This window comes from Giraffa tippelskirchi, chromosome 5 (genome assembly GCF_054371585.1).
Source record: "Giraffa tippelskirchi isolate mGirTip1 chromosome 5, T2T-mGirTip1v1.2.pri, whole genome shotgun sequence".
NCBI classification, from domain to species: Eukaryota; Metazoa; Chordata; class Mammalia; order Artiodactyla; family Giraffidae; genus Giraffa; species Giraffa tippelskirchi.
The window spans coordinates 15,979,354-16,003,515 of NC_137279.1; the positions used below are offsets into that span (position 1 = coordinate 15,979,354).

The 24,162-nt window shown below is 45.5% G+C and overlaps 1 protein-coding gene across 29 annotated transcripts in view; it reads left to right on the top strand.

Moving 5' to 3' along the window:
- The window catches only part of NMNAT2 (nicotinamide nucleotide adenylyltransferase 2), a 208,432-nt gene that overhangs the window by 105,584 nt on the left and 78,686 nt on the right, over window positions 1-24,162 (top strand). The gene's annotated exons all lie outside the window — the stretch shown is intronic.

Here is a 24,162-nt window from a genome sequence, read left to right on the forward strand (position 1 = left end):
CAGATGATTTTCCACATGGTGATGTGGTCCTGGAGTTGAAACCCTGGAAGCACCATCTCATAATGTGTCTTTCCCCATTGTCCACCGCACTATTCACAGAGAATGGTGGACTTTAAGGCTGCAGTCCACAGGGTCGCAAAGAGTCGGACACAACTGAGCACCTGAGCACACACACGTGCACGCGCTAGAGCCTCCTGCAGAACTGTGGGAGGACCAGCAGCTCTTCCAGTCCAACCTTGTGGAACACAAGTTCCCAGTGCTCTGTTCCCAGCTCTCCTTGGCTTGAACGCTGCCAAGAGTGGGGAAGTCACCAGCTTCTGGGGGCTCAATCCTTCCAACCAAGACCCTAGACTGAAAGGGCTAAACCAATCAGAAGGTATTATCAGTGTACTTGTGTGTCTAGCACCTGCCTGGTGGGTAAGGTTTTTTTTTTCCTAGGTACTGCAGGGGATATGAGAGAAGAAGTGAGATCAGGAATGGGTAGCTGGGGGCTTCCCTGGTGGTCCAGTGGTTAAGAATCCACTTTCCAAAGCAGGGGATGTGGGTTCAATCCCTGGTCTGGAAACTAAGATCCCACATGCCCCAGGGTGTAGAGAGTCAGCATGCCGTAGCTAGAGAAAGCCCAAGCCCTGCAATGATGACCCAGTGCAGCCAAAGAAAGAAAAAAGAAAAAGGAATGGGTAGCTGGTTGTTTCTAAAGTTCTACAGGGAAGGGAGGCTCAGACTTTCACAGATTTGGCCCTTTGAATCCTCAGCATCCTTGGAGCTTGTTCAGTCACCAATTTCTGTCCATCCAGGGTTCTGAGTGCTTGCTATCTTGATGAAAAGAGCTGAACCATGTGGCCCGTGTAAAGAGTTGTGAGAGCAAGGTTGGGCCTATCATGGAGAGAATAGTCTGCTAGTAGGGCCCTATGGGGCTTCTCTGGTGGTGCTAGTGAAAAGAACCCACCTACCAATGCAGGTGACATAAGAGATGCAGGTTCAATCCCTGGGTCAGGAAGATCCCCTGGAGGAGGGCATGGCAACCCATTCCAGTATTCTTGCCTGGAGAATCCCAGGACAGAGGGGCCTGGCGGGCTACCATAGCGTGCATGAAGTCCGACTGATGTGGCTTAGCACGCAGGGCCCAATGAGGCTGTCAGAATGTCTGAAAATCCCACCATGTTATAGTATTGTCTCCAAAAGGTTCTATTATAATGTAAGTATTTTAAATGAAATCTGTGGCAGATGAAGACATAAGTGGCTGAGCAAAGAGCAAGACCCAAAGCAAATGGAGCCAGGTGCTGGAGCACTGATCTGGAGTATGACGCACTGTTCTAAAAAGGAGAGAAATTTTGCATGATGGTAGGTCGGCCAGTAATAATGATGGAACATGGCTCCCAAGAACATTCCTCTCCCCAACCTCAGTACAAGATTCCATGGGGAGATTTCGTTGCCATTTTTGCTGACACAATTCTAGAAGTTAGAAGTTTTCCCTCCCAATGCATCTTGAGTGAGCTCACTTACGGTTCAAATCCCAGCTGTACCACTTAATAGCTTTGTGATCTTAAGTAAGGTATTTAATTTCCCTAAGCCTTAGTTCACTCTGCTGTAAGAAAGAGAAAATAATACATACTATTTGTGAAGATTAAATGAAATTACATGTACTGTGTGGCATGTGGTAGACACGCAATCAATGGAAATTATCCTTTCCCCGTTCATTTCCTATAGCTGCTCCCTCTAATGTGTCCATCAAGAACTCCTTCTACTCCACTCCCAAGGGTCTTTATCTAGATTTTAAATCGTTCACTCTATTCCAGGAGCTGAATTGTGATCAAGCCTAATAACAAAAGTGAATTTTGACACATTAGCATTGGGCTTTGAAAGTCAGAAGTGCATATCTCTTTCTTCTTTCTCTTTTTAATGATTTGCTTTTTAATTTTTTTAAAGGACAATAGTGAAGTTTACCTAAATTGAAAAGAAAAGAAGCCAATCTTTATAAGAATCTGCAGGGTGGTTCATTCTCAACAATTTCTTGATAGAGCAAGTCAGACATACTGTATATTTCTTACTAAAGACACCTTATTAATGTGTACTACAAGTTGCAAAGTTGTGGTAATAGAAAGAGGGTCCTTTTCTTTCCTTCTCTCTTCCTTCTCTTTTCCTTCTTTCCTTTGTCATCAAGACCTCCAACCTACAGGGTATCGAGTTTATCTCAATTTTCCCTCCCAGACTGACCAAGGCTGACCACGAAGTTCCCTGGTCTCAGTTGGTGAGTGAGAACAGGAAACCCCTTGTCTTCCTGGATGCTCTGGGTCATGGCTCTTGCCTGCTGTGTGAGGGAGGGGACAAGCAGGAGGACCCCATCTGTCTTGTTCTTCCATTTATTTCTTCATAGCACTTATCGTCCTCTGTAGTTGTCCTCCTCAGAAAGCAAGCTCCATGCAGGAGTTGTGCGTATTCCATATACCTTTATGTGCTCGAGTGTTTGCACAATGCCTGGTGCATAGGAGGAATTCAATAAATGAAGGGTAAATGAGTGCATGGATGTGTGTGATTGTGGGCTAGTGGGGTGAGGTCACAAGGCAAGTCTTGAAAGAGCTGTGCTCGGGAACCTCCAACTACCCTCTGCCAGGCACAGCAAGGATTGAGTTATGCCTCTTCTGGGGCTTCCCGGGTGGTGCTAGTGGCAAAAAACCTGCCTACTAATCCAGGAGATGTAAGAGATAAGAGTTCGATCCCTGGGTTGGGAAGATCCCCTAAAGGAGGGCATGGCAACCCACTGCAGTATTCTTGCCTGGAGAATCCCATGGACAGAGGGATTGGTGGGCTACAGTCCATGGGGTTGCGAAGAGTCGGACATGACTGAAGCGACTTAGCACACGCCTCTTCTAAGGAGGGATGGTTTCTGTACCTTCTTGCCTAGAAGGATGAGCCTCCCAGTTCTCTCTGCCAGGCTCCCAGGCAGCAAGGTCAAGGTAATTTTCAGCAGGAATTCAGTATGTATAAGATTGGCCAAAAAGTTTGTTTGGGTTTTGCCATAAGATGCTACAGACAAATCCAAATGAACTTTTAGGCCAACCCAATAATCGATATTTCTTTCCACCCCTGGGGTTTGCATTTGCAGTTTTGGAAATCTCATCCCTTTTCACACCATCCAGATAGGTGATTTCTCCTTTAGCTTTTACATTGTGGGCCCAGGCCACCCCCTGCTGTGGTGGATGTTAGCTGTATCATTATTTTCTGCTGCTCTAAGTGTCATCAGGATCCTCAGCTGTAGACACAAACATACAACCACACCGCTCTCACCCACCCCAGAAGCTTGCTGGATAAGTTAAACAGACAATAAAATGCAGACTTCAAACCTGTCAGGGTAGAAGGCATTTAAAATTCTCAGCGGGGGCTGGAAAGAGAATGCTTTTAAAGCCTTTCCATTTCTTTCTCTTCCCTTGCCTTCAGCATCAGAGCTGCCTGAGAGTTGCCCTGCCCCTTCTCTATCTATGTGACCATTTAAGGATGACTGGTCCTTTTGTGAGCAGGCCAGGAGTTTGAGATGTTGACCCTGACTGTGGACCCTTCTTCCAGGCTCCTCCCAGACTGCCCGAAGGAGCAGAGGCACCTGAACTTGGCAGCAAACATTTCCAAGCCTGCTTCCAATTCTACCATGCAGAAAGGTGTCATTGAGTTGATGATTCAGGATTGCAAACCAGCGCAACTCTGTCCTTTGGGAGAAATATAACCCGTATGACAGATTTCATGTGGGCTATTTCTGAACACCAGAAACCAGTGCCCAGGACAGTGTAGGTCAGAAAGCATGTGAGCCAGGTCCCGTGGGTCAGGAGCCACTTGGCAGGGGTTTCATGCACATTTGCTCTCACTGCCTGCCTCAGTCTTTGCAGCAGATGTACTGCTGGCAGCACGAGCCCTCACCGTGTTCACGTCAGTGTTCCTTTCTCCTGGCAAGGATCTGACCTGTGTCACAGGCTCTCGTACGCATGACGTGAGAAGAAACTCCAGCGACTTCCACAGATATGCTTCCTGGTGCTCTTCTGAGGCTGTCATTTCAAGGAAAAGTTATGCTTATGAGCTGATGAAAGGAACAGGGCTCAGATAGTGAATTCAATAAGTCAAGCATCATGATCTCACCAAAACCCAAGGCATTTCAGAAAGCGTATCCTCCTTAGATATATCTAAGAACAGGTGGTATGAGGGAGAGGTATTTGGGTGTTTGTTTTTTTAAAGCAAAAGAACCTTGCTGAAACACCCCTTATCTTACATGTGCCATGAAAGACCCTTTGTTCCAGCTAATCTCCAGATTGTCTGGGCTGCAAGGCTGGTATGAGGTATTATGCAAAAACATTTACATTTTCTCTTTCACCCCTCTACTCATCTCCTTTTATGTTTTCTATAATACTCATATCAGTACAAAGGTCTGAGGGGCAAAGAACATAAATATCTTTGTGACTCTAATATTTTCTGTGCTGGGCTCAGCTGCTTGTCCACAGGGGATCACATGGATGGACATTGATGGTGAGGGAAGATGGAAGTGGTTAACAGTAACTCACTTGGCATCGCCAGCATAAATTATTTCCATCTCCTCTGCCACCTCTGTGTACTCAGGTCCTCATGCATGTGAGCACACGTGAGCACACGCAGATTAGGGCCAAACAAGCCATGTTGCTTATTATTTCAAAGGACTGAGAAACCTCTACAGTGATCCCCCCACCTTTTTGGCACCAGGGACCAATTTCGTGGAAGACAGTTTTTCCACGAATTGGAGTAGGGGGAGGGGATGGTTTCGTGATGATTCAAGCACATTGCATTTATTGCGCACTCTAGTTCTATTATTATTACATCAGCTCCACCTCAGGTCACCAGGCATCAGATCCTGGAAACTGGGACCCCTGTTCTAAAAGATGTCTTTGCTGGGTTCCCACTGTTTTAATGGAACCTCAGGCTGAATTGAAAGGGAGGAAATGTATCACTCTTTTGGGAAAATGAAAGAACAGGTATTTTCTTTATAAGTCCTGTCTTTTCAAGAAAAGCAAGTGAGGACAGAAATTTCAAAACAGGAGATGGAGGGAGGTGTATCAGGAATTCCCTTGGGGATGATTTTCAGTGTACACCTCAATCCTCTTGGCCTGAGTTGCTGGTAAAGTGAATTATGCTGTCTCTCAGGGCACCAGCATGGGATTAAAAAAAAAAGGTTCAAGTCAACTGGTCTAAAAGAAAAGGATATTTTGGGGTCCATCTACCATGAGGAGAATGGTAGCACTCAAGAAAAGAATCGCTTCTGTTCAAATCTGGGATGTAATTGGAGCCCTGGCTACATGCTGATCAGCTGTGTTGCATCTTCAAAGAACAATGATATTTCAGTCATTCACATGTTCAAAAATATTTTTAAATAATTCCTACATCCACTAAGTGCCTCAAAGACATAAAAATAATAATAGCAAGCATTTTTAGAATGCTTAACGTGTATTAAATTTCCTAAGCATTTTCCATGTAATAATTGCTTTTATCTAATTTAATCCTTTCAACAGTTCCATGAGAGAATTTCCATTATTATCATCCCTGTTTTACAGATTATGGATCAGTTTTTCTGTGCAGTAAGGATGGAACACTCATAGAGAAATTAATAAAATCCCAGGGGAAGGGATACAAGGGATGTATTATGGTAGTTTGCAGTATGTCATATTTGTTGTTGTTCAGTCACTCAGTCATGTCTGACTCTCTGTGACCCCATCAAGTGCAGCACACCAGGCTTCCCTGTCCTTCACTATCTCCCAGAGTTTGCTCAAACTCATATCCATTGAGTCGGTGATTCTCACCATCTCATCCTCTGCCACCCTCTTCATCTTTTGTCTTCAGTCTTTCCCAGCATTAGGGTCTTTTGCAATGTGTCGGCTCTTTGCATCAGGTGGCCAAAGTATTGGAGCTTCAGCTTCAGCATCAGTTCTTCCAATGAATATTCAGGGTTGATTTCCTTTAGGATTGACTGGTTTGATCTCTTTGCAGTCCAAGGGACTCTCGAAAGTCTTCTCCAGCACCACAATTAAAAAACATCAATATAATAGAATTATATTGTATTATATATATAATACATATATACTACATTATATATGTATTATAATACATATGTATTATATATATATATCATATATATATATTAATAGGAAGGAAAGATCACTTCCAACTGGGAAAATCAAGGAAGGCTTCATGGAGGAGGTAGCATCTGCATTTGGTCTTAAAGGGTAAAGAAGGTTTCTATATGTTTGACTCTTTTGCTTTGCCACAAGAAGAAAGGGAGAAAGAAATGACTATTCCTGGGGTGAGTGTGGGGTTGCAGGATTGTTCCAGACAGAGGACAGTAGGCAGAAAGAGGTTGTAGAACACTGGGAGTGACAAGATGTTCATTTGTCTGGGGAACAGTGGGACAGAGGCTGGAAAATTAGAGGAAGGCCAAGTCAAGGCACATCTGGAGTCTGGACTCAACCATGTTGACCTTGGGAGCCACTGAAGGTAAAGATCAGAGTTAGCTGCTGATGTTTAGTCTGGAGGCAGTGGGTACAGTGGGACCGAAGGTTAATGGCCTGGAGGGGGTCACAGTGAGAGGCCATTAACAGTCCAGGTAGAGGAATTCTCTGGCGATCCAGAGGTTTGCACTTCTCGATTTCACTGCCAAAGATTCGGATTCAGTCCCTGCTTGGGGACTAAGATTCCACAAACTGCGTGGTACAGCCAAAAAAAGAGAAAAGTCCAGGTGAGAGGCAAAGAGAACTGAGTCTAGAGGTAGAACTGGGACTGGGAATCAGGACAGGTATAATACATGGTGAATGATTGGATGTGGGGGAGAAGGGAGTGAATGGGAAAAGTCAAAGATGATTTCAAGGGCTTAATAACTTGGTAAATTGAGTGATTTTATTGATGGAGACAAGTCAGCCAGGAGGAGGGTGAAGGGTGGGGGTTGGGAGAGGATGAGGTGATGATTAGGAGAGTAATTTTAATTGATTATAGGCTGTCCAATGGAGGGCTTCCCCATTGGCTCAGATAGTAAAGAATCTGCCTGCAATGCAGGAGACACAGTTTTAATCTCTGGGTTGAGAAGATCCCCTGGAGAAGGGAATGGCAACCCACTCCAGTATTCTTGCCTGGAGAATCCCCAGGAACAGAGGAGCCTGGCAGGCTACAGTCCAGGGGGGTCACAAGAGTTAGACACAACTGAGTGACTAACACTTTCACAATTTCATTTTTGTCCAGGGGAAGGTTTCCAACATATGGAATCAGGAGATGGGCCTTGGGAGGGAGGATGGGATTGGATGACAACTCTCACATCCCTTCTCCATTCTGGGGTTCTGAACCAAGTGAGAGCAGACCTGGAAGAGCTTGGGGGATTTCTAGTGGCCCTAGGATGGGAGGAAGCACTGCCTGGGTCAGGCCTGGGCTCAAACCTTAGCCTCGTCATTGCTAGCTCTGTGGTCCGGGGAAAGATACTTTGACTTTCTCAGCTTCAGTTTCCACATCTAGAAAATAATGTTTAAATGAGACAGCATATAAAGTACTAAGTACATTGCCTGGTATTTAGTGAGGGCTCCAAATATTCTTTATCGTCGGGAAGTGTTTCCAGAGCTTATTTATGTTTTCTCTTCTCTCAAAAGGAAGTCTGAGTAGACTAAAGGAGTTCCATCTCCAGCCCTGATGGATTCCTTCAGGAATAAGAGGGCCAGATGAAAGTGAGGTTTCGTTTTACTAATGGTAGGTAGCAGTAGAATTGTAAGGGAAATGAGATCCATTCCATTTTTATTTGGACTGGCATGCAGAGGAGAATTACTTCTTAACTATGAGATCTATTTTGATGTCATGGTCACAGTCAGAAGCTAGTCCTCACCAGATCCCGGGTGGCTCACAAATTGGGCTGCAGAGTCAGATGAAGTCCTAGATTGGGCCCTCAGCTGACTTTCACTTACTACTACCCTAACTCCCTGGTTCTCAGTCTGGGTCAGTTTCCTTTCTTGGGGAACATTTAACTTTTTTTTTTTAGGCCTTGCTGAACGGCATGCAAGATCTTAGTTTCCCAACCAGGGATAGAACCTGTGCCCCACTGCAGTCTCAGCAGGAGTCCTAACCACTGGGCCACTGGGGAAGTCCCACATTTGAATGGGATAGGGAACTACCGGCATCTAGTGATAGAGGCCAGGGATGTGGCTAAACATCTTACAACGTACAGGACAGGTCCCATATCAAAGAATCATCTGATCCAAAGCATCAACAGTGCTGAGGCTGAGAAAACCTACCTCAATCCAGTCTCTTCTTATTCTTAAAGCACCTACTAAGTGCCAGCTCTAAGCAGCATGCTAGCTCAGCTGCCCATTAACTGTATGACCTTGGGCAAGTCCCTTAGCCAGGCAGAGAACCTCAGTTTCTTTGTCAGTAAAATAAAGACACATCTTGCTTTAGCTCATAGCTTGTCATCAGGATCTAATGTAATAACCCATTTGCAGCCTTGGTGAACTCCAGCCCACCTCAGCTAAAGATAATACTCTAATAACCATGACCCACCCTTGGGATAAATTCATGTTGTTAGGTGGGGCTTCTGGGTCAGGATCATTTTCCTCCCTCAGCATTAGGGCACCTGCTGGGTGCGGTAATTAAACAGCAACCTGGCAGGTCATCCCTAGGTTAATCTACCTCAGCCCAGCGTGGCCGGCCTGGCGGACAAATACTGCCAGCATCCAAGGAGGGATGTTCACACCTAAGTCACCAGGTGTTTGGAAAGACTTCCCAGTCTGGCTCTTCGCAAGCAGCTAACCAGAGAAAACAGTGTCAGGATCCAAAGGGCCATTGCACCAGCTGCTTCACCTCCTGGGTACCAGTCAACTGTGTATACTTGAGGATATGTCTCCAGTGGTAGCCGTGTGAGAGGCTGGCTTGCTGGCACAGCTGTTTGCTCTTCGGCACTCCCTACAGGGATGCAGCACCCAGGAAGGGAGAAGCCAAAGAGTCTGATTCACTGGGCTGAGGCCCCTTGCAAGGCTGATTGGCAGTGGACCCTAGGGAAGATGGAGGGAACAGCCAGACTTCCTACTCATTGTAACCATTCTGATCAGTCCAGCTGGCTCTCTTGTTCAAAGGACCACTCTCCTTTCATGTGTTTGTGCTTATAGGATCTTGATTTTTAATGGTAATAATGCCCTCACCTCCCAGGACATGTCAGTGAGTTCAGGCATTAATGAATGCTTCCACCCCCGCCCTAAGGCAGGCACATCCCCTTCCCAGCCTCTCACCGGCTGCCTAGAAGACAGAGACGAAGATGCTCCCTCAAAAGGAGCTTCACTTTACTTGTGAGCATGGTACCTCCCAGGTTCCAGAGGAATTATCAAAAATACACTGTGTGACAATTGAGATATCCATGTCAAGTGCTTAGAACAGTGCACAGCACGTAGTTCAATTAGCACTAACCATTATCATTACCTTCCTCATGATAATTCTATGAAGAAGATATTGTTGGGACTTCCCTGGCCGTCCAGTGGGTTAAGACTCCACGCTTCCAATGTGGGGAGGGGTGGGGGGTTCGATTCCTGGTCAGGGAATTAAGATCCCACATGCTTTGCAGCATGGCCAAAAAGTTTTTTAAAAATCAAATAAATAAAATAAAATTGAAAAAAGAAAAGAAGTTATTGTTATTATCCCAACTGTAAGCAGGAGGACGTTGGAGTTCAGACAAGGTGAATCTGTTACCCAGGGACTTTCGGCTTGTGAATGATGGCTCAGGATTTGCATCCAGGGTTTCTCTGAGCTGGGCTTCTTCCCACAGGAAAGCTGTTAACTCTAAACTCTTTTCAAAAATGCTGAAAGGGATTCAGCAATGCTCTCCAAGCACGTACTCTGGATGTCAATCCCTGAAGATTTAAAGCGGCGATTTCCGGGAGCTGCTGCGCCTGCCCTTCGTGGGACCTTGGCAGAGGGCTGGGGGAGAAGGGGCAACTGGCGGGACCCTTCAAACTCAGCCAGCAGGGAATGAGAGGCCCTAGAGGCCCTTGGTCCTGATCCCCGCAGACATTTCCTTCTGTCTTCACAGCTCTGCCCTCTCCATCTGTCTTCTTTGCCTGAGACGGGGTGGGGCAGTCTCCAAAAGGTTGCCTGGCCAAATCTTCTGACATGGGACAGTTTCTAGTTACTTTCTGCTCTTTCCCAAGCTCACACTGTCTCACTAGCGGTCAGCTGCCACTGCTCCTCCCCCACAACCCCCTGAAGCCAGATGCTCCCTCCTAAGCTGCGAGGTTAATCACACCCAGCTCCCTGAGGTCAGCTGAGAAGCCAAGGGGCGCTCTTCAGATGAACGGAGCACACTCTGGAGACCTGACTTCTAGTTGTAACTTTCCTGTTTGCCAACTCGGGCAATAGTAATAACAAGCATTAATACAGGCTTGACAAAACAGCTTCTCAGACCTTTTCTTTTATTCTCTTAAAACCAGGCGAGTAATCAGGACAGATTCTCTTATGGTCATTGTACGGAGAGAACCAGAGGTTCAGTTAAGCACTTGGCCAAGACTGTGCTTCCAAGTGAAAACCAGGACATGAAAACAAGATTTCCTAATTGAGATTTCAATGCTATTTCCACATTGTCACCTCCTTCTCCCTCTCTCCCTTTGTCTCTCTTTTCCCCCGTCTCCACCTTCACATGCACACAAAATGAACCTCAATTTTTTTCATGTGTAAAGAGAGGGCGTTTGGAATAAATGATCTCTGAGAACCCTCATAGCAGTCAGTTTTCCTATGAGTCGTTATTCATTTGACGAATTCAGGGTTCTGATACTTGTATCAGGGTTATGAGCTTTCAGATGTATTCCTACTCTTCTATCTGTATCCTGTAACATTTCATTTTCTGTAGTTTACAGTATACACTTTCTTTTTAAATTTTTTTTAATCTTATATTGGAGTACAGGTAATTAGCAATGTTGCGTTAGCTTCAGGTGTACAGCAAAGTGTTTCGGTTATACATATACACATATTTGTTCTTTCTCAAACTCTACCCATTTAGGTTGTTAGGAATATTGAGGAGAGTTCCCCATGCTATACAGTAGGTCCTTGCTGGTTATCTATTTTAAATATAGCAGAATATACACCTTTCTTCAGGAAGGGGACCTAGATGAAATCAGTAGTAAGAGAACTACCAGTTTATTCCTTAGATTTGGAGAGCAAATAAAGAATCAGTGTGTGCATGCTCCAGCCGTCCTATTCCTTGAGCATGAAGCCTCTGAGCACAGCACAGCTGCTTTCTCTGTAGAGAAGCCTAATTTGTGACATCTTCCAGCATCATCCACGAGGCATTTAGATCTTTGGAGAATGGCAGTAATAGTGCAAATGGATAGAGAATATTGATGGCTTAAGGTATCTAAGTGATTAAGAATTTAAAAATGGAGCAGGAAATGATTGTTGCCAACAGAGAGGCTTCAGCTGAATCCTTGGTCCATTACTCTTGAAGGGATAATTATAATAGCCCACAGACTGATGGCAGCTCTCAATTATAGATGCTTCTCAAACATATGGTATTTTTCTTGCCACAGAGGGGAGGTGGTTAAGTTTATTGGTAATAAGAAAACCTAGATCCAGGACTTTTTTTTTTAGTAAATTACTTACCTCTTTATGTCTTGGGTTTTTGTTTATACTATCTATGTCATAATAATAACACTAAGTAATATATCAAAAAGTGATATGAGGATTTAAAAATTAAAAACTTAATTTGTGTTTTTTCCCCTTATTTCCTTCCTTTCATTATCTCATTCTTTTTCTCATGGTGGAAATCTTTTTTCCCCTCATTCTTTTCACTTTTGAAAACAGATGTAAAGTTTACACAGAGTGACAAGTTCAAGTGTACAGTCCAATGAATTTTGATAAATAGATACACCTGTGTAACTAACTCCCCAGTCAAGATACAGACAATTTCCATCTCCCCAGAAAGTTTCCTCATGCCCCCTTCCAGGCAATCCTTAGCCTCAATACAAAGCCATCATTCTGATTTCTATCATCAGATTTTAGTTTTGCATTCCTGAACTTCATGTAAGTGGAATTATACTTTATATATTGTTTTGCATTTGGCTTTCTTTGCTCAACATAATGTTATTGAGATTCCTTTGTGTTCTTGGGAGTAGCACAGTTTATCCTTTTTTACTGCTCAGTACTATTCCATTATATGAATACTATATAATCTGTTGATTAACATTTGGGTTGCTTCTGATTTGGGGCTATTGTGAATACACTTGCTATAAACATTCTTGTAGAAGTATTTTTGTGGACATATGATTTTGTTTCTCTTTGGTAAGTACTTAAGAATAGAATTTCTGAGTTACATGTTACGTGTCTGTTTAACTTTATAAAGAACTTTCAAATCGTTTTCCAAAGTGATAGCCATTTCTCAGTCTCATCAGCAATTTATGAAGGTTTCAGTTTTCCCACATCACCACCAATATTTGGCATTGTCAGTCTTTTAAATTGTCAATCTTCAAAATGTTACAAAGTGTTGTAAAATATAACTAATGGGGGATAGTCAGTGAAGAGTACATGGGACCTTTCTGTACTCTCTTTGCAACTTCCTATAATCTATAATTATTTTCAAAATAAAAAAAGGTTTAAAAATATACATTCAATATATATTCAAGTTTTCATACATGTTCTTTTCATTGGTTTAACTTCTTATTATTGAGTTGTAGGAGTTCTTTATGTATTTTAGATAGAAGTCCTTGGTAACATAAATTGCAAATATTTTCTCCAGTTGGTCAGCTTACCTATTCATTTTCTTAAAAGTATCTTTTGATGAGCAGAAGTTTTAAGACCTGTCATAAGTTCAATTTATCATCTTTTCTGTTATAGTTAGTATTTTTTCTGTCCTGAGAAATCTTCGACTATTGCAAAATTACAAATTTATTATCTTAAATTTTCTTCTTGAAGCTTTATGGTTTTAAGCCTGTATATTTAGATAAATATGCTAAACTTTATGTCAGATTAACTTTTTATGAATGTTTAGATAGGAGTTGAAGTTCTTTTTTCCCTATGCATCTATCTAGTAATTTCAGCACCAACTGTTGCTGTTATAAAGACATTTCTTACCCTATTCCTTTGCTTTTATTGAGAATTAGTACACCATAAATGTGTGTGTCTCTGGGAAGCCTTTTAGTCAGATTGAAACTCCTGGATTCATTTTTTACCTTCTACCTTTTTTTCCCTCTCTCCTACTGCTATTTGTCTTTATGGTTTACTTTATGTGATTTCTTCAACCTAATCTTCTAACTTTTCTTATAATTTCAAATTTTGGCCATAATATTTTTAATTGGTATGAGTCTTTCTTTCTCATATTTGCTGCCTAGCCTCCTTCATTTTTTTATTCAAATGTCACCTCCTCCTTCAGGTCTTCCCTTATCATCATGATTAAATTCATATAATCCCTTTCTGCTAGCTCTCCCTAACTTATTTCCCTGCTATTTTTTTTTTCATCCATAGCATATATCATAATAAGACATACTGTATTTTATTTATTTTTTGTTTGTTGTTTTTCTTTCTCACTGAAATGACAGCTCCATGAGGACAGGGACGTTTAAATGTTTTCTCTTTTAGTGTTGTTTCTGTATTTCCGGCACCTAGACTAGTGCCATGCACAAATGAGCACAGTAAATATCTAATGAATGAATGAATGATTGTTTGGTATAGAATTTTCTTCTCATTTCATGAAAGCAAGATCTTATCTCTCTGAGGATGTTACATCTTTAACTTTTTTTCCCTATTTTCTGCATTTCCTCTGTTTCTCTGAGCCCCACCCCCAACCTTATTTGTTTATTTTGATTTTCTGCCTTTACACTGAGTACTTTCCTCAAATAACTGGTGATCCTTGACTGCCCATTCATAAGCTGGGCCTTGTTGAGTCCCAGATGGAGCCTGTTGACTCGTGGGCTTTAGGAATATGCGAAGGTGGTTCCATCAATATCAATCCATGTTTCTCTTGAGCCCATCAGCTTCCCTAAAGAAGAGTTCTTAATCTTCTGGGCTTCCCTGGTGGCTCAGTGTTAAAGAATCCACCTGCCACTGCAGGAGACATGGGTTCGATCCCTGATACAGGAAAAATCCACATTCTGCAAATAAACTAAGCCTGTGCAATACAACTCCTGAGCCTGTGCTCTAGAGTCTGCGAGCTGCAACTAGAGAGTAGTCCTGCTTGCCACAACTACAGAAAGACCCACGCAGCAGGGAAGACCCAGCACAGTCAAAAATAAATAAATAATCATTAAAAAGTAATAAATAAAAATATCGTTGTTTTTTTTAAAAAAAAAAGAAGAGTCCTCAATCTTCTGCTTGAGGAACATGAACCAGTCCCCCAGAGTTCTGGGAGCCTCATAAGAAAGGGAACTGCGAATGTCACTCTTCAGCATGGAGATTTCCTCTTAATCCCCTTGTGTTCCAGAAAGCACTTTCCTTCTGCCCTTCACTGTGTCCAGTTTCCCAGAGTCTAGAACCTTTTAGAATCATTTGTTCCAGAGAATAATATTCTCATTTCCCACCAGGGTCAAGGAGGGGCAACAAACCTGCTACACAGAGGCCAGGGGCTGTGCAGGTCTAACAGCCCATTATATCAGTTTCTACTCATTCTCTGTTCCGCCCCATGCTTTCTAAGATAATGGTGTCTCAGATCCTGAGTCATTCTTAGGTTCAATCGTGCAAATTAGCTCTAGACGTTTAAGTTTTGACTTTCTTCACTCTGCCATGTCAGTTACCACTCATGCATGTATTTTGACCTTCCAAAAATGTGTAGGCATCTTTGGTCTCCCCTCCCACTTTCTCTGTTCTTGACAATTTTACCTTTTTATTCCTGTAACGTCATTTTAGTGGGGTTTCAAGAGAGTGGCAGTAAATGCATGTATTCAGTCTGCCACGTGTAACAGAAGCCTGATGTAAGGTTTCAAAGAAAAGTGGAGGAGACAATGACTCATGATGTTAATAGTTGTCAAGTTTAATCTCATCTCCCTAGCTTCATTCCTAATCTACTCCGTTAGGCTTACATTTGATCATGGTGCTACTCTAAGTGACACAATAGTGCAGGTTCTGGTTAAAAACCAACAAGCTGAGGTTCACTGTGCTGATTTAGGAAGCCATGAAAGTCTGTTGCCAGGGAATAAAGTTGGTATTAGAGGAAATCACGTAAATTCAGAGAGTAATTTCTGATTTGACTTTAGTTCTTCCCAGAAACGAATTTTATAGACTTTAGACACTCTTGCCATTAAAGGTCTCTGCCTCCTACTCTCCTTGTAAACCTCTTCATCTCCCAAGAACATCCTGTGTACAAAGGATAGACCAGCCTCTTATATTCCGAGATTGTCCAGCAAACATTGATGAGCATCTGTAATGTGCCAAGCATTAATAAGAATGAAGATTAGAAGATAAATCTGGTCCTGACTTCCAAAAGCCTACAATCTAGTTGAAGAACCATATATAGGAAAGAATGCAATGAAATAAATGACAGTACTTGGGATAATTGCAAAAAGAGGCATGCACGTGTTAACAGGGGAGCACAGAGAAAGGTTGATCTACTTCACCCTGGGTCACAGAGAAGGCATCCTGAGGAACAGATGTGTCCCTTCTGGGAAGTTGTATTTTTCCTTAAGCTTCAGGAAGGCATCATATTAAATGGGGGAAATGTTCAGCCCGAGGAGACAAAGCCAAGCTGTAACTGGAGATGACCTGAGCAAAAACATCTTCAAGCCCGACTGCAACAAAAGCAGCCATGGATCAGAAAAAGAGCCCCTTCACCCCCAACCACCCGCCTCAGGGGTGGGTAGTGGGTGGACGTTTGGTGTTTCATTCCGATTTTACATTCACGCCTGAAGGGCTGTCTCCTTCCCACCTGTATCCGCAGCCAGAGATGTTGGTTTTCCAGGGCTTGGAGATGGATCAGCCACATGTAGAATAGGATGAAACCCTGTGGTTTCTACCAGACATTTCTGTCTAGGCGCCTGAATGGATGAGCTGGCGTTAACAGAGACAGGATCTTAAGAAGGAATAAGAAGGAGGAGGAAAACTCCTGGATGGGGCTTGTTGTTATTTTGGCTGAAGCTGGTGACTTTTCACAGAAGCCCAGTAGAATTAGAATCATGGAGTAGTTGAGTGAACTGGATGAGAAGGCATCTATCTCTAAAGTGCCTGGGAAGTTACACTGGATAATTACTATTAATCAACATGGTGAGGAGTTTGGAGATGTGATAACCTAATCCCAAACTGTGTTCTAGTTCCTCAATTCTCTTCACTTAACATGTGACCTATTTCTGACTCATTGACCAGAGCAGACAGGAAGTGGGCCCAGAGCCGCCTCCCGAAGGCACCCTGGGAGCCTCCTACACACCAGTGCTCAGCTGTCCGTGGGCATCTGAGTTGGGGCCAGGAAGACTGGGTGGGGTGTTCTTTTGCCCACCACAGTACCTATTCAGTAAGGCCCAGACAGACTCTGGGGTGAAATAAATTCAGTTGAATGTGGCTTTCGTGGGAAGCACAGAGTGTGCTGAAATGGAACAGAGTTTATATCAAAGGTTGGTGCGGCCCTGAGGCCTGAAAGCCGCTGCCTGTGGTGTGAAAGTTGGAGCAGGAGAGAGTGGCTTATGCCAGCTGGGGCTCAGAGGATCTTGCAATGGGCTTGTGTCTGTGCAGCGGGGCATAGAGACAAGCCCCTTTCCCTGGAGAAGGCTGTATAGAAGGCCAAGAAAGGTCTCTGGATATTTGTCTAAACAGATTACCCAGATGACAGCTGGGGTGGGGATGGGTGGGACGGTGGGGAGGACACATAATCTGTGGCCTTCCAGCACACCTCTAGGGGAGGCCCGGGGCCCTGGCCATCCCCAGGGATGGCATCGTGTGACACACAGCTACAGTCGACATGACACAGACATGCAATGCATTGCTCTGGGTGTGCCTGGGAGGCCAGTGGGGAGACTTGTGACTGACTCTTCTGCTGGAGGGACCGTTCCCAGTGTCTTCCTCAGTCAGTGAGGAAAAGGCACCATGCACATTCCTCAAAGCCCATGGGACCCATGTTTCTCCTTCCAGCTTTCTTACTGGGAGCACGAGATGGCACTGGTGGGTCCTTGAGATAGCTGCGGAGAACAAATGTATTCATGGCTGGAAATAAGAGAATGAATGGCAGCATTAATAAGTCAGGAGAGGGGAGCACCGGGCAAAGGTCATCTGCGGAGTGAGGCAAGAGGGGCGCCATGTTTCAGGCTTCCCCAGAAATGGTTTGGGTCCTGGGGAAGTCAAGTAGCTTATAAGAGTATTGGTTTCCTCTCACTGCTATAATGAATTACCACACACGTAGTGGTTTAAATCAATATACATGCATCAACTTACACTTCTGAAGGCCAGAAGTCTAAAATGGGTCAGGTGGGCTGCTTCCTCTTCTAGAAGTTGTGGGGGAATATGTTTCCTTGTCCATTCCATCTTTTTCTTTTTTAAAAAATTTTTATTTATTTCTTTATTTATGACTGAGCTGGGTCTTCATTGCTGTGTGCCAGTTTTCTCTAGTTGCAGAGAGTGGAGGCTACCCTCTAGTTGCGGGCTTCTAACTGCGGTGGCTTTTCTTGCTGCAGAGCACAGGCTCTAGGGAACACGGGCTTCAGCACTCGTGGTGCACCGACTTAGTTACCCCAAGGCATGTGGAGTCTTCCCAGACCAGGAATGGAACCCGCTCGACCTTTGCTGTCCTTGTCACATCTTCTTTTTGACTCTGGCCCTCTTGCCTCCCTCTTAGCTGCTGCTCCTGCTAAGTCACATCAGTCATGTCCGACTCTGTGCGACCCCATAGACGGCAGCCCACCAAGCTCCCCTGTACCTGGGATTCTCCAGGCAAGAACACTGGAGTGGGTTGCCATTTCCTTATCCAGTGCATGAAAGTGAAAAGTGAAAGTGAAGTCTCTCAGTTGTGTCCGACTCTTCGCGACCCCATAGACTATAGCCCACCAGGCTCCTCCGTCCATGGGATTCTCCAGGCAAGAGTACTGGAGTGGGTTGCCATTGCCTTCTCCATTCCCTCTTAGAGGGACCCGGATATTACTCTGGGTCTACCTGAATAATCAAGGATAATCTCCCCATCTCAGGATCCTTAACTTAATCGCATCTGCAAAGTCCTTTTTGCCATACAAGGTGACATATGCGCAGGTTCTGGGAATTAGGATGTCAGCATTTGGGGCAGCTGATATTCTGCCTCCACAGCAGAGGTGACCTTCTCAACCCACCTGCAGTTTGAGTTTTCCTCTGAGTTTATCTAGAAATGTTCAGTAACACCTCTGAGTGCTAGGATAGCCAGAACTTATTTTACCGACTCTGAATACCCCCTGGAGGGTTCTCTGGGCACTGGCCTCCTCCTGGGTTTTGTTCCTTCCCCTCAAAAGGAATTTGGACAGATGAGTGGAGGCCTTCTCTCTGGGGTCTCCACAGTGGGAGCCCATGCATCTGCGCCAGTTCTGCGCCAGGACAGACGGCCTGCCTAGTGACGCTTATACCATAGGTCTGGGGGCAACTTCCTTTGATCATCTCCAAGTTTGCCACCACCTTCTGGTTCCCAACAAGTAGATAGTTGTCACTGCTACCAACAAGATGAGGGAAAATGTGCGGAGGTTTTCAAGGCCCAGAAACCAGTGGGGAGAGTGGCAGGGCAGGGTGCCCAGACCTGGGTGAGGCTGGGAATTTTCCATGGTGAGTTTGCATCCCCAGAGAAACGGTGAGATCCAAGCAAGTCGTGGAATTTCCTTCTGGTCCAGAATAATTTAAGAGTGATCCTGGGGTGGGTCCACGTGGGCTTAGCTAGCATGCTGTCGCTCAGACTCAAAGGCTGCCCTTTTGACATTTTAGAATCCCTTTTCCCCACTCAGTGCAGGGCTGGCTGGTGGCAGCATCTGCTTGCATTTCAGTTCAATCCATGCGCTTAGGCAGATCCCAAAGCTCCTTTTAAGTCTTGTCTCCATTGTAGTTGCCCTCAGTTTCCCCTCCCTTTGGTCTGGTCTGCATGACTGAGTGCTTTAATTTAGTCAGCATTTGGTGCTTTTAAAGCTGAGTATTCTCAGTGATTAATATCACATCCTGCCTCTTACAATTTAAGTGTGCAGTGTATCTTGGGTTATTACTTCCCCAACAGACAGATAAGATAAAGTTGTCTGAAAAAAAAAATCCCATGTTGGTGAGATCAGAAAACACAAAAGTAGGTTACTGTGTAAATCTGGGCCCTGCATACAAATTCTAGAAAAGGCCCACTGGCCCTTTGTTTGCAAATATAAGCAGTTCTCTAACAGAAGGCTGGGCCTGAGAGGTACGTGTGGTGCCTTGGCAGAGCTCTCATCTGAGGACACTGGTTCAGTTTGGAGGATTAAAACGGGATGCAAAGTGGGCATGCTGAGTGGGAGGGTTGCCTGGAGGGGTGGGGATGGGGGGGCCGATTGTGTCCCCCCTGGGGAGGAGCCCTGAATTACCAGCTTTGTGTGTCTCACTCTCTGAAGGACTCAGGCCTGAGGCTGCAGCAGGAGGGCCCCACAGAGAGGGCAGCAGAGGCTTCCAGAGAGGAAGGCAGTTCTTAAAGGAAGCCTAGTGGCTTTTTGTTAGGAGAAAGCAGGTGTTTAGCTTCCAGGCTGGCTCCTGAATTCCCTTGGCCCATCCCTGGGCTAGCCTGCCTCCTCTTCCCTCAGTCACTCAGCCCCTCAGTATCTCCTTTCCTTTCCTCTTGTCTGTCCAGCAGGGTCCCCTGCTAGCGCCTCCCCCTCCAGCCTCCTCTTCCCTTCAGGCTTCTCGATCTCCTTCTCCTCAAGTCCCCAGCTGTGAGCTGGAATACAAGCCTGGCAGCCTGAGGCAGCCCCCTCCTCTGGCTTCGCGGGGTATTTTTTGAGAGCAGCTGTGACTGATGGCTGCCTTCTCCACCGAGAGAGCGAATGCTGAGTGCACCGCTGCGCCCCTCCCCAATTCCACCTTCCTCTGTCTTCTCCCTGGAATTGCTGGGAGAGGTTCAGGTTGGAGGGGACCCCAGCTGTGTCTCAGATGGTGTCTCTGCCTGAACATCAAGCCTGGACCTTGAATAAACCTGGGAAAGTGAGGGGAGAGGGAAGAAAGGAAGAAAGGGGGTGGGGAGAGAGAGAACACGCTCAGAAAGAAAACAGAGAAGATTCTTCCCACATTTCTGAGAGGTTGTGTGAAGATCTGAAGGGGATGTTAGGATCATGAAGCCAGGGATGAGGAGCTCTGAGCCCTGAAGGAGGTGAAAACCTTTCTCTGCATATTTTCCACAAGCCTCTGAGAGGACCTTGAAGGGAGAAGAGCTGCCAGTTGGAATGGAATTCACCTCACTGTTCCTGTTTGAATTAACCCTTAAAGATGCAAGTTGGTAAAAAACAAACAAACAAAAAACCCCAATAAGAAATGCCTCCTTTTGTAGGAGTTCCTTTTATGACCCTGCCCCACACTTGAAGGGCTTTCAGCAGGTGGACCCAGACTTCTGGAAGCTCTCACAGTCTTCTCAGCAAGAGTCTCTGGAAACTTCTCCTCTCCCAAGCCCAGCTTCGGGAGGTGGAGGTAACTGGCCACTCAGCAGACGGCCTCACTGCCACCAGCAGTGCTCTTGGGGGGACACTACTAGCTAAGGTGTGCTTAGAAGGACATGGAGGTTTCTGGGAGGAGTGGGGATGGGGCACCCGTCCTAGTCCTTCTTTCCTCAGGTCTGCGCCTGGCCGCTTTTGCAACACAGCCCCTCTGTCCACCTGATGGACTGGGATGCCTCTACCTTCAGACAGCTCCTCAGACCCTGGTGCATCAGAGGCTGCTTGACTTTATTTAGCAAACATACATATAGAGTGTACCATGTGCCAGGCAGTGGTCAAAATGCTTTACTCATTAACTTAATAATGCTACAATGATCTAACGCAATAGATACTGTTTTTAATCTCTATTTTACAGATAGGATGACTGAGGCATAGAGCTGTTAGGTAGCTGGGCTGAGCACAGGCAACGGGGAGTGGTGGAGCTGGGATTTGAACCTGGGCACTCTGGCTCCAGCTCCATGCTCTTAATCACTTCTCAGACTTCATCTCAGGTACCCCTGCTGGATGCCCAGCCTCCCTGCTTTGGGGGGGAAGAGGAGTGGTGGTGGTGGGACTTCCCAGGTGGTGCTAGTGGTAAAGAACCCTGCTTGCCAATGCAGGAGACGTAAGAGTCGTGGGTTCGATCCCTGGGTTGGGAAGATCCTTTGGAGCAGGAAATGGCAACCTACTCCAGTATTCTTGCCTGGAGAAACCCACGGACAGAGGAGCCTGGCGGGCTACAGTCCATGGGGTTGCACATAGTCAGACACGACTGTAGTGACTTAGCAAGCATGCATAGCGTGGTGATAAGAGTGAGTGGAGCCCAGCATGGGAGGTCGATGGACCTGGGTCTAGTCTGCGTTGTGCTGCCATCTGGCCAAGTGACCCTATGCAACTTGCTCAAACTTGCTGCATCTGGCAGAGGAGGCAGGGGATTTGGTGGCTTCCAAACCACTCTAAGATTGAGTGTTTGCAAGGCTTCCATAGAGTGCTCAGTGATGCTTGGGCCAACCCATTCCTGCCTCCGTCTGGACCTCATCTTGGGGGTTGCCAGAGGAAGTTGGAGGCAGCGAGGAAAGTGAACACACTCTGCAAAAAGGCAGTGGGTGGGCAGCCTCCCTGGGAAAAATGGACAGCTTAATGTGGTCTCTGACTGTGTCCCTCCATGATAGCGACAATAAGAGCTTGGATAATGTTCTTAACAGGGAGATCCTCTTATGATTATGATCCATAACGAGTCCCACAGTTATGATCAGGGTTATGATCCCCATGGCAGGGTCTGTAGGAAACTGCCTAAGGCTATTCCTGACCAGCTAAACGCTAACCCAAGTGGCTCTCGTGTAAATGATAACACATAGATTCCAGCTACTCCTTAATGACTTGGAGACATACACAATTTAATTGGATTTAAATGGACCGTTTTACCTAATTAAGAGTCAGGACCAGAGACTGTATAAGTGTTCTATTTCCTCAATGTAAGATGCATGCTTTTCATGTTGAACATTTTTGAAATTGGAATAAGTCATACAGACAATATTTATTTTTAATGTTGTGTTTCTCCCCCAACACACACACATAAACAGACAGACACACAAGTATTATTCAAATTGATGGTGTGTGTTAGAATTAAATAAATATAATAGCTTTATTATTGCTTCAGTCTATGTTGGTGGTGGGGAGAGAAATCACTTTAGGGGGAAGAGGGACTTTATTTGAATAGTCATGAACCCCTGTGGGCAAGAATGAGCCTCAGGAAGGCTAGAAACCCAAATCTGGAAGGCTGTGGGGAATCTTTGAAGTATTTTTATCTCTCACCGTGCCTCTTTCTGTGTATCCGACTCATTGTTCATTCTTTCTGCTGACTTGCTGCCTCTGCATCTCAAGAGTCACAGTGGAGAAAGGCCAACCACAGCTTCACGAAAGGACCAAATCTCTCTGTCTCTGTGTTTTTCTGTCTCTCTCGCCTCTAATCCTAATAACAGGATAAAGATTCCTATTGGCTTGTCTCATTCAATCAACCATGAGTGGAGTCAGAATGTAGGGTCCCATTTCATAAGACAGCAGCCAGCTTCCTGTCCCTGGGGGTCCTTGGGTCAGTATAAGTTGGGCAGACGTTCCGTAAGATCTCCCTTGCAGGAGGCAGACTTCCGCTACTGCAGAAGATCATGCCAACAGCACTAAGTGTTGGGACTGGGAAGGACAGTAGGCAGGGCACCCGGGGACAAGTCACCTAGGCCAGATCTGGGAGGGCGGCTAGCTCTGAGAACAAACTGAGGATTGCCCAGCTCTGGCCATGCCGGCTCACTGCAGGGGCTGCCCGGGGCTTTGCATTGATCTCCTTCTTTCTGAGAAAGGCTCCAGGACAGAGGGCCACTGCCCAAGGACATCAGCAGAATGGCGGGGAGGCAGAGCTGGTGAATCAGAGAAGAGGACCTCCTAGAAAGGCTCTTTAGCCTTTAGTTGAGCACAGCAGAGGCTTTTTTTGGAATGCTCTCAAAAGGGTCCAGATTTTGCTGATCTCAGCCTCAGACTATGTCCAAAGAAAGCACAGCCCCTCCAGTTTCTGGAAGGGAGTCAGGATGGGGTGGCTGGATGGGGAGGAAGCCAGGGTCCTGTCCTGTGGTATTTCTGGCTCCTCACCTTCTTCAGGGACCTGCCAGCTTGGTCTGAGTGGCTGGGGTCCAGCTGCGGAGCTGTGGGGTCTTCAGTTCTGGGACCGGATGATGAGCCCCTCACATGACACCTTCCTCTCTGGCCCTGAGCACTGGCTGCAGCACCCTCCCTGCTTGCCCTGGAAGCCACGGGGGCAGCTGACTTCTGATGAGCCACCGACCTAGAGATTTGGCAAGAAAGTAGCTTGCGCTGCAGGAGAAGATGTCAAGTGAGAAAGGGTAGTTAGTGTTCAGTACCAGCTCCTCTGAAAGCTGGGGGGAGCCAGCGAGCAGATGGGGGCTGGGAGGAGCAGCCAGGGAAAGCAGGAGCCTCCCGGGACAAAAGAAAAAAACCAACAGCCAAAAACACTATTTTTATTTTCCGTTCTTCAGGCACCACTCCCAAGAGGTCTGCCCAAGTGATTCATGAATGTCCTTGTACACCAAGAAATCACCTGGTTTGGGGGCACAGAGAGCTCTGTGTTGCCTTAAATGAACATCCCTCTCTTCTTTGGCCACTCACCCTGCCACCCACTCCATGCTAAATGATTCTGGGAAATACTAGTCTCTGTGGCACGTGCACATATTCAAATTGGAAAGAGCTATTGAAACACCAACCGTGCAAGGCCCTGATATACTGCTGCTGCTGCTAAGTCGCTTCAGTCGTGTCCGACTCTGTGCGACCCCATAGACGGCAGCCCAACAGGCTCTACCGTCTCTGGGATTCTCCAGGCAAGAACACCTAATATACTATGAACTATCAACTCAGCTAGTAAGAAGAACTGCAGGGAAATATGGTTTATTAGGTTTGCTAGATGGGTCATTCTTGTGCCAACCCATCTTCATAGCTCACATATGAACTGAAATCTCACTGATTTTTGTCTCTGTTTTCCTGTTATGGGAAAGATCAAGCTATGAACACTACTGGGAAATGGTAAGGG